Raw genomic sequence first — 17,545 nt, 5'->3', positions numbered from 1 at the left:
GTCAGGTTTACCATAGCAACAGCCTACTTCTCAGTTCTATATTCTATATTAGTCACTTCTTTCATTGCTGCAACAACATACCTACTTAAGGAGGATGGGTTTATTTTTACTCATGGTCCCAGGGTACAATTCTGTCATGGTGTAGAAGTCATAATGGTAGGTGTTTGAGATAACTTGTCACCTTGTGTTCATAGTCACGAAGCAGGCAGTAATTAGTATCCCTGCCCTATTTTTATACAGTGTAGTACCTCAGCCTATGGAATGGTCCTATCCATATTGTAGGTGAGCCTTTTCATCTTAGTTAATGAGGTCTAGAAATTCCCTAACAGACTGGTTGAGAATTCTGTTTCTATGGTGATTCTAATTCCCATCAAGATGACAATCAAGATTAACTGCTAGAAAGGGGATCTATAGAACTAAGAAAGTAAAACAGCATAAACATGTCTGGTACTCCTGGGGAAAACAGACCTTAGCATAGGAAAGGCAAGAAAAGATGTGTTAGTTTCCAAGTGACCAGACCCAACAGAAAGTACAGATGCCTAGAAAGTGAGCAGCTATCAATGAAGCAGAGTACATGTGAACTAGACACCAAATAACTACTCCAGGATCCAGATCACACAAAGGTCAAACAATGGCTGTACAGGGACAGAGACTGAAACATAGAATATCCAGTCCTAATTATAATTGAATAAATGAATCAAATCTCTTCTTTCTCACAGTCCAGGCTGCCTAGCCTGAAGCCTTTATTTTGCTCACTGCATTTCTCCTGAGTTCCTCATTCTTGTCAAGTCTGTTTTACTTTTAGGAGACAGAACTTGGGTGACAGCTCTGCTATAGCTGGGATCTTTTGAGGTGCTGATCAGTGAAGTGTAACTCTTTATTTAGACACATTTCTACTTCTCTGTTATTAATTCAATTCATAGTCAAAGGTAAGAAAGTTCTTAGTGGGGTAGGCATAATAGCTCAGCAGGAAAAGGCACTTACCACAAATCCTCACAACCTGAGTATGATCAAGGAAACCCACAAGGTGTTAGACAAGAGGTCCAATTCCTCAATGTCTACCCTCTGACCTACATTATGGTACCTCATCTCCACATATACAAAGTAAATAATTTCTTAAAATAGAAAGCTCTTGATTGCAAATTGCTATTGCAATTTGATATCTTTTTATTAGATATTTGCTTTATTTACCCCTCCGAAAAAAAACCCTATCTCATCCCCCCCCTCTGCTTATTAAACCCTCCCCCGGCTTTCCTGACCTGGAATTCCTCTACACTGGGCATTGAACCTTCACAGGACCAATGGCCTCTCCTCTCATTGATGTCTGAAAAGGCCATCCTCTGCTACATATGTAGCTGGAGCCATGAGTTCCTCCATGTGTACTCTTTGGTTGATGAATCAGTCCCTGGGAGCTCTGGGGATACTGGTTGGTGCATATTATTGTTCCTTCTATGGGGTTGCACGCCTCTTCAGCTTAATACAGAGACAGTATACTCTAGTTTTATCTTTATTCATTCAAAGGGCAGTGTCAACATCTTGTGACTAGCAAGCTGCAGTAGCTCAATATCTTTGATCTCATGTTAATGTCTAATTAGCATAAGTCATGATGCTAAGGCTGCTTTTATCCAGAACTTTTACATTCATTTAGTAAACAGAATTCATCTTCATATGGCTGATCCTACTGAACTGATATAAATTCATGTCTCATGTGCTAATAGTTATGATAATTACACAAGGAGATACTTTCAAAGATTTTACGTATATGCATCTGATTTATTTACATATTCATAAAAGGAAAATGAGAAGTAATATGCAAATTTGCTATAAATTTTACAATTATCTGCCAAAATAACTGTTTAGGAAAAAATTGTGTAAGACTTTGCAATAGTAAAAAAATTCAGTAACTGCTTTTCACTCTATGACTTTTCTAGTTATCTAATTCTATTAGAATTACATCTTACATTGGTTTTGAACTCTTTATCTCTTTGTAAATTGAATAAAATGGAATGAAATGGAGATTATGCTTGATTAAACAGGGATGAATGGGTTACTACAGTAGGATAATTGCTTCTCTCATTTAATTGTAATTTTTTTCCTACATTTCCAGTTGTCTATGGCTACATTATATTTTGAATTTTCTTTCGATTTTATTATAACATCTTTAAAGTTTCCTCCATAATGATTAAGTAAAACTTGGACATCAATTTGCTTTGTATTTTTATAAGACTAACAATTTTATCTTTTTCAAAAAATATTCCTTTAGAACTAGGAAAATTATTATAGATAGAAATACAGGCTTAGAAAAATTTCATAACTAGTCCATTATGACACTACTAAAAGTCTAAACTCATAATTATTGAAACAAATGTATATCCATTTCCAGTGAATTACAATGTTGTTCATGTAAACAAACCACGTGGAATTTACATGCTAGAAACACTCAGAAGAACATTGGCTCACATATGCATGAAAATGCAATGAACTAATAATTACTACTGATTATGTAATTAGAGACTAGAATTACTAATTACACTTCAGCATAGATACTGTATAGTAATTACACAAAAATAATGCCCTAGCAAAGCACAAACAAAGCAACACTGTTCAAACCCAGCCATCAATGGATCAGTGATTCATTTCAATTAGAATTTTAAGAAGTTTCTAAGATACTTTTCTTTTAGATTCTGATTAATCATATTAACACAGACTTCTATCAATTTTGATGTTTTCATAATGGAAAAGAATAAAAGGAGAACAAGAAAGTGAAAGATGAGGAAGCGCAGCAGCCTTCAAATGAGACAAACTCAAGAGGCAGATGTATAGACCCAGGAATTCTTTTGTAGATTGTGGATCTACTTAAGCCACATCTTCAAAGTCAAGCTCTTCTTGCATGATGTAGGGATATGCCACCTACCAATAGGTTATGGTGAGATGAGAGCAAGTCTGTCTATCATCTGGAGCAATGGGCTTGCAGTGAATTCAAGACCCCTTTGGTCAGCCTATTTTAGCTCCAGATGCATCAATAATCCCCAGGACACAAAGAAGCAGGATATAGCAGAGATTTAGGATACACACAGGGAACAAATAACAAACCCAACTAACTATATTTTCAAGTCTATAAGAGATGAGTTATCAGTGATAGATTTAGAAAAAAGCTTTAAGACTGGCATTATCAATGTAATGAAAAATGCACTTGTCCTAAAATAATGTAAGATTGACAAATGCCATGTGCTGCTGAAGTTCCAATCTCCATCAAGCAGCATCTGTGAGACAGATGCGTGATGATTACCATGTGACATCTTGAAGGGACAATTTTTTTTTATTATAGTTATCTTTCCACACAGCTGAAGTGACAAGCTAATATATAGTCTTAAAGCCACTCAAGATGATAGAACATCATGGATTATCCCCAGGCAGCTCCAGTATTTGAGGGTGTGGGAAGGTTATGTTTTTGTTCTTTGTTTTTTAAAGCAGATTCCCACTTATTTCATACAAGATAAACAGCAACACATTAAGAAGTTATTTTTATTTTCTTAACTTAAATTTCCACAAATGTTCTTTCTTTTATTTCTTCTATGCTTTTCATATCTCTGAATTAAAACTCATATTAACAAATATAATTACTTGGTCCTGTCTACAACAAGACAAATAATGGTATGATATATTAACTGTAAATTATAAATATAGGATATTAAGAAAAATGATGTTCTTGAATGTTCAATTCATAAATTTTTAGAAACTACTATAAGCTTCATCCAAATATAAGGAGATGGTATTTCCTAAAACATAGCCAAAGAAAAGCTTGGAGAAAAAAAACAGTCCCTTTATTTCTGGCAATTAAAAACATGCTCAAAATACCTGTGACACACAGAGATGTGAAACATGTGGCAATTGATTTTGAACACAGATTTCCTTCAAGTTTCCTGCAATTTGACTAAGTTTTAACACAAGTCTATGAGAGGCAGCCTCCATATTTGAGCAGGCACAAGGCTTGCATAAATCCTCTTACACATTTTCATTCCTTTGGAGACTGAAGATCAGTCATACAGTTTTCACAAAGTTAGGGACCAGCCAGCATATCACTAGTTGCAGGTTCTTCATCACTAAACACAACGAAAAGCTCACGAAAAGACTCAGCCCGATGGCAGTTCTACAGATGATGGTGATCTGAGTCACTGAGCTCACTTCAGACTGTCAGAGCTATATCCAGGCAGAGTGAGGATGGTAGTCAACGCTTGCCTTCCTAGTAACTGAGACTACAATTTATTAAGATAATCTCTGGTTGTTTCCAAACTTTGGGAAAAAAAGATATATGTAAACTACACTTTTATTCATGATAAAAGGTGTATCAACTTCTTTCATCGTGTTGGGAACCTTTCTTTTAATTTCACTTGCACTAAGACTTTCTTAAAATTTCAAGAAATTTCTGCTGTTTGGTGGTATCCATACCATTAGTGTGCTTAAAAAATATATGTTTTTTTTTAAAATAATGCACAGTGACAACACCTGAATACTTGTCAACTATGAACCAAAAAAGAAGTAAATAATTGAATGGAAAAAAAAAATTCGATGGATGAAACAGATTTGTCCACCTAAATACTGTTATTAGTGGCTGATTAACAGGTAAATAAATAGTTAAGAAGCATATTTACAATTGCAAATATTCTCCAAGAAGGAAAGAAAACACTTTAATATCAATGTGAAAACATGTAATCAAGAACTGTCATGGTTCAGGGAAATTGTGAGGCTTGAGCAAAAACTCACAGCTCTGTTAAAACTGCTCAACAGCACATCCACAGCAATTATGGTGTAACGGTGTCTAGAACAAGCTCGCTGTTCCCACACCACAGCACTTGTTTTAACATATGTTTCCCACATGAATCTCTACCTCATGATCTGCTCTTATTATCAGTGTCCCAGAACTGTAAAATATGTTGTCACTTCCTGAGTTTACACATCTGTCAATTTAGGGTGGTCTCTGATGCTGGAAGTGTTCCAGTGAATGGTCAAGACCAAGGAGACAAGGCTTTTAATACTCAACGACTGGCAGATATAACAAGCCATGGGTCCTAACATTAAATATTTAAGAGCCAAAACATTGACCTTTATGTGTTTCTACCAATTGTAGCTACTGCTTTGAGGTAGTCACTAAGTGCAAGGACATTGACAATCAACACCCAGAGCTGTAATCATGTTATCTAAGAAGCTAGAGATATATGTCACAGGTCTTTTTAACTTGAAGCCATAGACTTATAGATCTCAGGACGCAGAACTATAGCCCCTATGTCTGTTGGGTCAGGCACAAGGCCCACGACTGGGATCGCTGACACTAAAATTACTTTCTGCATTTCCACTCTGATGGAGCAAAATAATGCCACATAGGTAAATGGTAATTTAACCGCCAAGGGTCCACCCTGTGAGGTCTGAGAAGAATAAGAATGTATTCTATTTGGTTTAAGAAATAACCTCTCCCCATGTCCACCACAGCAGTATATTATCTTCCCTACTTTCCTTACAACAATGTTGGGAAGCAAGTTTCCCATAGCAATGACATGACTTGCCACTAATGGGTACGGTACCAGCTCTGTTCCAGGTTCTTCTCTTCAACGTGGAGCCATTTAACTGGGCATAGTGGTACATTCCTATAAGCTCAGTATTCTTGAGACTGAGCTTGGAAGATGACCAGAAGGTGGAGGATAGAATGGGTTAACTGTGAGTTCTACCACAGCCTTCAGTACAGAGCTAGCCTTTTCTTAAAAACAAAACAAAACAAAAATGGCATAAATAAATAAATAAATAAATAAATAAATAAATAAATAAATAAAATAAGATCCAGTTTGGGGCACTGATAACAATAAGCTATACTATGCTACCTTGAGGGAAAAAAGGCTACATAGAACCAAAGTATTTCATCCATAGTATGTAAGTAAACATGCTACAGAATTTAGCATCTAAGGCTAGACACTGGCTGGAAACAAGTATTGGAAACAAGGGTGGAGAAAATTAAAACCAAGAGGCAGTATCTCTCTAAGGAGATGAATAGCTATTACTTAGTACTATTATAGAAAAACTCATCAAGATGCACACCAACATCCAGGCTTTTGTAGCATCATTGCTTTTTAATCTCTGGTACATAGAAGACATATTAAGTAGCTGTTTTCACAGAGGTGTCCTCTAACATAAAATGGACAAAGTAAGCCATTCCAATATAGCAGCCCAGACTTGACTTCCTGAAGTGATGTTAGTGGGATCTAAAAGGCAAAGCCAAGAATGCAACAGACCATCAAGACACCCGATACTCACCAAAAAGTACAACCATACAGAAGGTGGTGTTACTAACTGCTGGTTCTGGCGTCTGACCCACAGCCTTGATGATCAGCTTTCAAAACATGGTTATGTTTTTTGAGGTATACTCTAGGTCAGAGAAAGGTGTCAATATTCTGGTCGTAAATGGCAACTGCCTTTTTAAAAAAGTTGATATTAGAGAAAATAAGAGAAGTGATGGAGGGCTCAGAAGTGACTTAGAACAATGAAGGCTGTAACAATCTGTCACCTCTGCCTAGTCGGGAGATCAAACAACTGGACTTGTCATTGACTTGAAAAGGATGTATGTTTAAAGGCCACATTGTATTTCTCCAAAATAGCGTCATGCATAGAAAAAATTTAAACCCAATGAAAATGTAAGAAAAAAAGTCTTACTTTTCCAAGGCAACTATTATTATTTTGGCAATTGTATTTTCTATTTCCATGCATCTTTTTCTGTAGCTGATATATTATCCTATGTGAAATATTATACTATGCTTGTTAGTTATAATAAATGTTTTCCAGCTGACTGTACTTTAATAATGTCTGGATTACTCACCACAATTTGTTTTCTTTTTGATCATCTAAAATGAAATATATTCTACCATGTAGACTAGAGTGATGAAATAAATTAGGAATCCTTACTTGGCCCAAATGACAAGGCTGCTGAAGGGAAGTGGAGAGGAGATTCTGTACCCAGCTATAAGAAATATGAAGTCCTACCCAATCCTTATAACTGGTGGTCAGGTGTAGTGGTAACAACACCTAGATATTAATCATTCAACAGATTCTCAAGGAACTCCAATTCTTATTCTATTTCTTGGTATTTTAGATTTTTCCTAAATGAAAAAAAAGGGAAACTCATGAGAAAAAATTTTCTAATTGTGTTACTCCTCTATACAATGTCCTACAATTTTTGAAGATATAGTTCAAACTTTACATTTCTACAAATTCTCTGGCTCATTTGTTACTACAAAGACTGATTCTCCATTTATGCACCATGGAGCCTTGAAAGAAATTCTGTATATATTTATTATATCCTCAACTTAGTTTAAATACTTTCACTATTACATCTTTATAAATCCTTCTAATGTAGAAATAATACCTATTTTGCTTAGATACTAACAAATGAATGTCCAGTAGAGTAAACGCTTAGCAAGTATTTTTCAAAAGTCTCTATTGTGTAAATTTAAAGGAAACTAAATTTCAAAACCAGAAGCAAATGATTCTGCACAACTTCTATTAATAGAAATAAGTACATATAAACAATAGTATTAATTTTTTCTTCTTTTTTCCTTTCTTCCTTCTCACCTTTTAACCCTCCCCTATATATGTTTATGTATATGACTATGTCTATCTCTATGACTATGTCTATGAATATGTCTACGACTATGTCTATGTCTATATCTGTGACTATGTCTATGTCTATGACTATGATTTTGACTATGACTAAGACTATATGTCTATGTCTGTGTCTGTGCCTGTGCCTGTGCCTGTGCCTGTGTCTGTGTCTGTGCCTGTGCCTGTGTCTGTGCTTGTGTCTGTGCCTGTGTCTGTGCCTGTGCCTGTGCCTGTGCCTGTGCCTGTGTCTGTGTCTGTGCCTGTGCCTGTGTCTGTGCTTGTGTCTGTGTCTGTGCCTGTGCCTGTGCCTGTGCGTGTGCCTGTGCGTGTGCCTGTGCCTGTGCCTGTGCCTGTGCGTGTGCCTGTGCCTGTGCCTGTGCCTGTGCCTATGCCTACATAAACATGTGTGACATATTGAAACAAAGTCTCTCTCTCTATATAGCTTAGGCTGGCTCTGGACATCTGGGAATCTGGGATTACAGGTCAGCACCATATTCCTGGGTATAAATTTGTCTGTAAAACATGCACATGAATGTACTCTATAAAATATATACATGTATGTGCTTTTGTAGAATCCTTAGCTAGTGTTTGAAAAGTCATTATTTTCATTTCACTGAGTGTGCATGTAGTGCCTTGTTTTGCATGGTTTGGTCCTGGAAACCTGCCTGGGGTGACCTGAGAATGAACAAAGGGCAGACATTGAAGAAACAACAAATACACATACAGTAAGCCTGGGATCCTGTGGGCGTACTTGCTCTGATGGAGGGCACCTACTATGCTACCCAGAGACTCCGAGCATTTTTGTGCATCATGGAGAGGAGGGACTATACAACATGAGTGGGAGGCCTCTCTCTGGCGAGCAATCTCAGGCTGTAAACACCAGAGGACAAAACTATAGTACATAGTTTTTACACACTAGTTTTGGCCAAAGGTTAATTGTTCATCAACACTTTTACTTGGACCAGAGCAAGACTTTGCTGATCCTCTGAGCCTCGTCAGAGGAAGGCATTGTTATTTCCATGGGTCTGACACACTGGAATCCTTGATGTAAACATATTCATTCATAATACACATTCATTCAGAACTTTTTCTCCTTACATATTTACCAAAGGCTTCCTTGGCTCCACACATTCTATCTTGCTCTTTAGATGCAAGGTCTCTAATTGTTTGGGAGCTCAGCATATAGATTAGCTGTTCAGTGAGTTTCAGGAATCCATTGACTCTGCCTCCTCAAATCTGGAATAACAATTATATACCAATTATGCAGCTTTTATGTGTAGGTCCGATGTATCAAACTTACAGCCTCAAAAAATGTGCCACAAGAATTTTTGATGGCTGAGTTATCTCCCCAGGCCCTATTTCTTGAAATATAAAAATCATGAAGATGAAGATGATGGTGATGATGATGATGATGATGATGATTGTGTTTCCAGAGAAGTTACTAACAATTTTGTGAAGCTATAGGTTACTTGGGGTTGGGATGGTTAAAACTGTAGAAGAAGATATGATAGAAGTTACAGAATGGGTTATTCTGCAACTCCAGTGGAGTTTAAGAAGATTGATGTTTAAACCAAAAGTGCCCAAAAATAAGCTTACTTCAATCATAGTTAGAATTTCTATTTCTGGGATGAAATACCATAAGCAAAAACAGTAAGTTAGGGAGGAACTTGTATTACACTTCCAGATCATAGTCCATCATTAAAAGAAGCCAGGGCAGGAACTCAAACAATGGCTTTACTCTGCCTGCTTTCTTATAGAACCCAGGACCATCAACCCAGGGATAAGCCACAGGGTGCTGGGCCCTTCTCCATCAGTTACATTAAGAAAATGGCCTACAGCATGAGCGCATGGAGGGATTTTTCAGTTGAGGTTCCTTCTGTTCAGATTACTCTAGCTTGTGTTAACTTAGCATAAAACTCCTAGAACATTTCTTCAACTATCAAACATCCCTTATCAATAAATTCTATTTCCATGTTCACCAGAGAGCACAAAAAATTAGTATTTCTTTGATTACACAGACTTTCTCCCCGACCCATAAGAATTATAGATGAATTGGAAGCCAGTTGAAAATTATTTTATTTTTTTGAGACGGAATTACTTGCTCTAAGACTTAATATTTCCTTTACCTCTTCTGACTTTATTTTACATTTTTTGAATTATTTTAAGTTTGTTGTAAACAAAGACAAACAGTTTATATGTACTGCTATATAATGCAAACACATGTTTTAGAAATAGCATTAAAATCCTGGGAAATTAAAATGAAAAACATATTTAATATGTTTGACATACTGTACAAGAATAAATTTCTTCACAGACATCAATTCAATTTAAATTTCACCAAATAAATTCCATTTTACCTTACTTCCTATCGATCCTGATTGAAGGTGCTTCAGCTTCATTGGGAATGTAGTTATCTCTTAGCAATCAGCACTCAGAGAGCCAGGAAAGCAATTGAATCAGAGCAACTACTTGTAAATGGCAAAACAAATTGATAATCTTAGACTTAGAAATACCACTTTAACACAGAGAAAGTAAAGCCATATTTTTTTTCCTTCTAATGACAGTGTTTTCTCTTTAGCCAGACAATATGAGGCTGATCGTGTTGTTATGGAAAAGCTATTCAAAGGCTTGGAAAATGTCTGTTGGAAATGCCCTTTCATTGGCTCTGATACAAAATAAATACCTCCGAATAGCCTAGTTTAGACACAATTCTTTTAGGATATTCGCTATCCTTTGGTAGCTTCCTTAGGAGGAATTATGCAGACTCCCAGCCTTGCTACACTAATATTTTTCAGTACTCACGAAGGCACAGCTTTCTTAAGGAGGAATGAGTGGCCTGGAGCAAACCCTGAATTTAAGAGGTATTCGGAAGGGCTCTAGGAAAGCAGTGTGTTGATTGCAGGTCAGAGAGCCCTGAACAGCCATCCTTGCTTGGTAAAGCACAGGAGGTTAGAGAACGAGGCGACAATTCAAACAGCAAGAAATGTCAGCTAACAAACAGCCTATTCCCTGTTCTGATACAGCTACAGCCATTTTTAATATGTGTAAGCCAAAGCTATAAAACACATCAATGTGATAGAAGGTATTCTGGAGAACACATAATTTTTCACTATATTTTTAATTAGAAATATGTCTTGGCTGTCTTATGGGATATTCTGTGGTATTAGATATTTTAAACTTCAATAATAACGAAGAATTTCCAGTAGTATCTCTTTTTTTTGCTACATTTGCATTCAGTAACCTCCAACATTATCAGCTCTAGTAATTATATATATTACTAAGCTTTACTAAGAGGATAAAAATAAAAATAATGGAGAATGGGTTTTAGGAGCCAGAGGAGTAGAGGACATCAGAAGAACATGGTCCATCGAAGCCCTTACGAAGCAGGGCTCATAAGGGCTCACAGAGAGTGAAGTGGCAATCACAGAGCTAGTACAGTCCCGTGTTAGGTCCTCTATGCAATATGCATATATGTTTAGTTTGTTCTTTTTTGTGGCACTGTTAAAGATGAGAGCCTGTGGGGTGTCTCTCTGATTCTTTGCAAGCTCATGGAACACCTTTTCTGCACGAGACACTGACTTGTCTTGTGCAGCCTTGATATGAGGATTTGTACCTAGTCTTATTGTAACTTTGTTATGCTATGTTTGGTTGATAACCCTAAGAGGCCTGATTGTTTCTGAAGGGAAATGAAGGAGTAACAGATTTGTGGGAGAAAGGACATGAAAGGGGGTAGGAGGAAAAGAGGGATGAGAGGCTTTAGTTGGGATGTAGTGTATCAGAGAACAAAGAAAAAGAAAAACATTAAAGAGTACAAAACCATGTTGAACACACACAAATATTAATGGCTTTTATTGGATATTTCATTTATTTACATTTCAAATGTTATCCCCTTTCCCTGCCTATTTAATATTGTAGTCAAAGTCCTAGCCAGAGCAACTAGACAACAAAAGGAGGTCAAAGGGATACAAATTGGAAAGGAAGAAATCAAAATATCACTATTTTCAGATGATATGAGAGTATACTTAAGTGACCCCAAAAATTTCACCAGAGAACTCATAAAGCTGATAAACCACTTCAGCAAAGTGACTGGATATAAAATTAACTCAAACAAATCAGTAGCCTTCCTCTACTCAAAGGATAAACAGTCTGAGAAAGAAATTAGGGAAGCCAAAAAACTTTCTAGCTTGTGTCATAATTTCCTTTTTGTTAATATTTTTATGTGATAAATTCCTTAATTTTAATCTACCTTTCTGTGTTTAGTGAGTTTGAGACAAGGACATACTCCGGGGCTACATTGAACTCAAGTCCTCTATTCTGCCTCTGGAGAACTAGGGTCTGTGGTTTGAACCACCACGTGCAGACCATGTTCTTAATTAGAGAAAAAAATGAAATAACTTAATAATAAAATTATGTTTTGTTCTGTTTTAAAATTCTTCAACATGTTCCTCTAAACTTTAAGATTATAAACATGTCCTCTCTTATGTTTTCTTAATATTTTTGGATTATTCTCTCCTTTTAGTAATGCTTACTATGCCTGTCTTTATTAAATTAAGTTTGTGAAGAACTTTAAATTTCTATATGGATAAGTAATCCTACTATGATTATGAAGCCATCCATCGTTTGTTCTTCACTTTTCAGTAATGGAAATCCTACCATGAATCAAGCTTCTATTTCCACAAAAGCCAATTCTGTTCTCTGGTCTGATTTACTGCTCATTTAGTCAAGTGTGGGTGAATATAATGCTGTCTAATCCACTGTGGGCTTTAATGAATTTTGAGTTAGAGCAAGTGTAGGTGCTGTGTTATACCACATCGCTATCACTGGTATTCTAACTCTTTTAGACTAAAATTTTCAAGTTCTGTGAAGCTTATAATTTTAATTGAATTTATAATTCAACAAATGATTAATCTATTTTTTCACAAATATGATATGTCCTCTTAATTATTTGGGTATTCATTATTGCATTTAAGTAATTATTTGTATCATATATGTTTATTATATCTGTTCTTAGGTATGTTATATTATTGATTCCTATCTTAAGCGGTGGCTGCTTTAAAATTAAATTCACGTAGTTTTGGTAAGGACAATTTTCAAATTGAGTTTTGTACATGAATTTTTGCTAAAAATCATTCTTCTAACTTTAAAATTAATTTAATACTTACATGGATGATCATAATGACATAGTTTTTTGCTCTCCTGTTTCAGCAAGTGGAACGTTCAATTATCATGGATTCAATTAGGATTTGTAGTTCAATGTGGAGAGGAGATACCAGAATGAGTCATTTCCCCCCTAGGACATGATTCCCTTGAGAATTCCTATTCCAAGTCTGATACTGGCTATTAGTATGGTAGGATGTTATTTTGAATTTAATAGTATTTTTCTTTAATTTTTCGATAATATGTTTTCTTCTTAAATTTGCTCAATTTACAAAGATTTTCTAAATTAAATCAGTATTCTATTTCTAGACTTAACCTGACTTGAACACCAACAATTATCTTTGTATACATTGCTAAATAAAATTGCTGAGAAGTTAACTAGGATTATTGCATGTTTATTTACACATATTATAACCTAGAATTTTCTGTTTTGCTATTTTCCTTCACTGAAATGTATCAAGGTCATGTTAGTTTCATAAAATGAGTTAGAGAGTAGCAGCTCTTTTTTTTCTCTTAAAAATATGGAATGCTTCATGAATGTGTCATCCTCGTGCAGGGGCCATGCTAATTTTCTCTCTATCATTCCAATTTTAGTATATGTGCTGCCAAAGCGAGTGGGAGAGGGGTAGCTCTTACAGTATTTTCTGGAAGAGTTTGTATAAAGTTTCAATGAACCATTACCCAAGGGTTTAATAGAGATTCAATGGAAACTCATTTGAACTTATGAGTTCCTTTGTTGAAAATGTTGCAATTATGGATTGTAACTCATTGATTCTAACTGAACCCAAAGGTTCATGCTAGTACTGACAAGTTGGCAAGTTTGGTTATATTTTTTTCCAGAAGATGTGTACTTTTATAATTATTTTATATCTTTGAAAATTCAATCATAAAGCCTTATTTTCCTATTTTTCTAATCAAGTCTATCCAACTTTTCATTCATGGTGTTGGTCTTCTGATTTCTTTCTTTTGCCTAAGACTGTTAATATTTCTGTAGATGACTAGACATGTTTAGGACATTTATAAACTTTTCTTAGGCTACAGAAATTCGTAGTGTCTTCTGTAACATATTTTCAGTCTTATACTTCCTATGCCGTGGATTTGCTATGTATTGATCCTCCTACTCATTAAACCCATATATAACAAATTTTATAAAACTTTATATGGAATGCTTATTTTCTAAGGTCTCTTACTTTATAATGTAAGCACTGAGGCAATACATTAACCTAGTAGTAGTTATTTGGAATTTATTTTTATTGATGTATTTTTGAAGGATAAATGTACTCCTTCATCTTCATTTTGATGAAATATTGCAGTGTAGCTATAGAGGTAATAACACCCACTTCAGCATATCTAGATTATGTCCATCATGCCAGAGCTGGCTACCAGACTGTGTGGATCAATGCTCTTTCCACAGATGCCTTTCAGTATAGATTAATTTTACCTATTTTCAGATTTCACAAAGCATAAAAATATTTGAATAATGACTATAATGATGCATATGTTACTAACTTGTTCCTTTTATTACAATTCTATCATGTTTATCACAAAAAACACTTTATCTATTTATCTTGGTTTTCACCTTCTAAACTCCTTTTATATTTCATTTAATTTTTACACATTTACTTTTTATATTAATTAAATTTGTTTTTTGTCAGTTTCACCCAGATTTTATTATGCAAATTATTTTATTATTCAAGTTATTTTATTTAATAATTTTATTATTCAAAAATTTGCTCTTTCACCCCTTCTAAACACTCCTTTTGCAACAAATCTCTTTTCTATATGAACACCATTGTTTGTTCTAGGACTCACTGAGTTTAATCAGGTGGTCTGAGTCACTATGAGTTTGGAACTATACACTGGATTTTGGTGAACTTAGCAGAGCATACACAACTGGAGACCATGTATCTTCTTTCTTAGAATCCATTAGTAGTTGATTAGGACAGCAGTGTGAGGAGAGGCCCCATGTGCAACCCTTGTCCTTCATGACTAACCATTGACAGGGTCAGTCTTGTACAGGCTCAGAAGAGGTAACTACAGTTGCTGTGAGAACATGTTATCATGTTTCCTTTGGCTGTTTCAGGCATAGAACGACATTTCACAGCCCTTCTTCCATTCTTATGTACTTTCTATGAACTCTTCTACAATGTTCCCTTACACTTAACGGAGGTTTTAAAAACACCTAGTTCAGGGCTGACCCCTCACCTGTCTCTCTCAGCACATTGAGTTGCATGGGGTCACCACCTTTCACTTCAGAAAAGGATTCTCTGATCAAGGCTGAGAGTAGCATTTGCCTTTAGATCTAAAACATATATTTGAAAGACAACTTGATATTGCACCCTTTTAACTGTAAAACTGTAATAAATTTGTCCAGAGCCTTATGGCTTCCCCAGTCACGTGTCTCTTATATGGTTTATAGTACCAAACATAGCTTCTCTTAGTGTAGTGGGCCTCGGATACAATGAGAGAGAACAGGAGGGTAATAGTACATCTCTAGGGCAGATTGGTGCTGGGATTCATAGTTTCCTCAGCTGGGTAAGACTTTTGATACATTTCCTTCCCTAGATGTCTATGTAGTAACTTCTGGTAGTATGAAAGGTAGCAAACACAGAGGCTGCTTCCACTCCATCAGCAGATATATTTCTCTACATCTGGAAGCAAAGATGCATAATGCTTTCAGCAATCTGGTCTTGCCAACAAATTCTGCTGGATAACACACAGGAATGACAAGAACCTCTATTGTTTTAGAGGGCACCTGGTCCTCCATAATCAATAGTTTATGTGTGGTATCTCTTACATGTTGCTTGAGTATTTGTGTGGTAATCCCTGGCTTCTAACAGTAGCCTTATCCACCCATGCAAAATACCTTCCTTTTAACTCTTTTATTAGTATTTTATATGTACTTGAATTATAAAATACTAGATTTCCATATAACTTTCCTGTATACCCTTAGTTTTGGTACACATTCTTTTTCCGTATCTTACCCACCCTCAATTAACTTCAATTCTTACATATTTTCAACCTAATATCTACCTTCTCTAGTTTCATTTTATCAAGACTGCACTATACCACTCTCTTGAGACATCCTATCTCTAATGGTGCCTTTTTGGAAGTTTGCTATCTCCCATAAGTACTCTAAGCTAAACAATACAATGAAGCCATAATCCAAATTTAGGAGAGACCATGTAACATTTATACTGTTGAGCTTGGAGACCTCAATCAACACATTTTTTCTAATTCTATTTATTTATCTAGATATTTAAAATTTGTTCCTTTCAGCTCAATAAAATTCCACTGTGTATATGTGTCATTTATTAAACTGTCCATTCATCATCTGATAAGCACCTAGGTTGAGTCCATTGCCTAGTTATTGTGAAAAGAACAGCGTTGAGTGCAGATGTGAGCACGATCTCTGTAGTACAGTATAAAGTTCCTTGGGTTGTGCTCCGCAGTGGTATATCTGGGTCATATTCCTATTTCTAGATTTGTAAGTTTCTTCCACACTCTTTTCCTTAGTGGCTGTCCCAGTTGTCACTTTCTACAGTAGTGAATAAGGGCTTCCCTTTTCCCACATGGCTTGTCAGCATTAGCTGTCATTTTAAAAATTTTTTAATTTTTTATTAGATGTTTTCTTTATTTACATTTCAAATGCTATCCCCTTTCCTCATTTTCCCTCAAAAAAAAACCCCTTTCCCATCCCCCCCTCACCCTGCTCACCAACCCCCATCCCACTTTCCTGACCTGGAATTACCCTAGACTGGGGCATCTAGTCTTCCTAGGACCAAGGGCCTCTCCTCTCATTGATGTCTGAAAAGGCCATTCCTTGCTATATACGTAGCTGGAGCCATGGCTCCCTCCATGTGTACTCTGGTTGGTGGTTTAGTCCCTGGGATCTCTGGGGGTACTTGTTGGTTCATATTGTTGTTCCTCCTATCGGGCTGCAAGCCTCTTCAACTCTTTGGGTCCTTTCTCTAGGTCTTCCATTGGGGATCCTATTCTCAGTCCATTGGTTGGCTATGAGCCATGGGTATTTTGATCCACCTTCTGAGAATGATCAAAATTCTTGATAATAGCCACTCTGAATAGGAAGAGATGGAGTCAGGCTTAGGTTTAGCATGCTTGTCCCTGTTGATTAAGAATGTTGAACACTTTGCTTTTTTATTTTTTTAATTTTTTAATTTTTTTGTGTTTTTATTTTTTTTATTGATATATTTTTTATTTACATTTCAAATGATTTCCCCTTTTCTGGGTCCCCACTCTCCGTAAGTCCCATAAGCCCTCTTCCCTCCCCCTGTTCTTCCATCCACCCCTTCCCACTTCCCTGTTCTGGAATTCCCCTATACTCTTGCACTGAGTCTTTCCAGAACCAGGGGCCACTCCTCCATTCTTTTTGGACATCATTTAATTTGTGGATTATGTCCTGGGTATTCAAAGTTTCTATGCTAATATCCACTTATCAGTGAGTGCATACCATGATTGATCTTTTGAGACTGGGTTACCTCACTTAGTATGATGTTCTCCAGCTCCATCCATTTGTCTAAGAATTTCATGAAGTCATTGTTTCTAATGGCTGAATAGTACTCCATTGTGTAAATATACCACATTTTTTGTATCCATTCCTCTGCTGAAGGACACTTAGGTTCTTTCCAGCTTCTGGCTACTACAAATAGGGCTGCTATGAACATAGTGGAGCATGTGTCCTTGTTGCATGCTGAAGAATCCTCTGGATATATGCCCAGGGTGG

At 36.1% G+C, this 17,545-nt stretch overlaps 1 pseudogene; it reads right to left on the bottom strand.

The window, feature by feature from the left end:
* Positions 1-13,316: 13,316 nt before the first annotated feature.
* On the bottom strand, positions 13,317-13,415 carry LOC127664311 (uncharacterized; annotated as a pseudogene).
* Between the last annotated feature and the right edge of the window lie 4,130 nt (positions 13,416-17,545).

This window comes from Apodemus sylvaticus, chromosome 13 (assembly GCF_947179515.1).
Source record: "Apodemus sylvaticus chromosome 13, mApoSyl1.1, whole genome shotgun sequence".
In the NCBI taxonomy this organism is placed as follows: domain Eukaryota; kingdom Metazoa; phylum Chordata; class Mammalia; order Rodentia; family Muridae; genus Apodemus; species Apodemus sylvaticus.
This window is presented reverse-complemented; position numbering and strand designations above follow the sequence as displayed.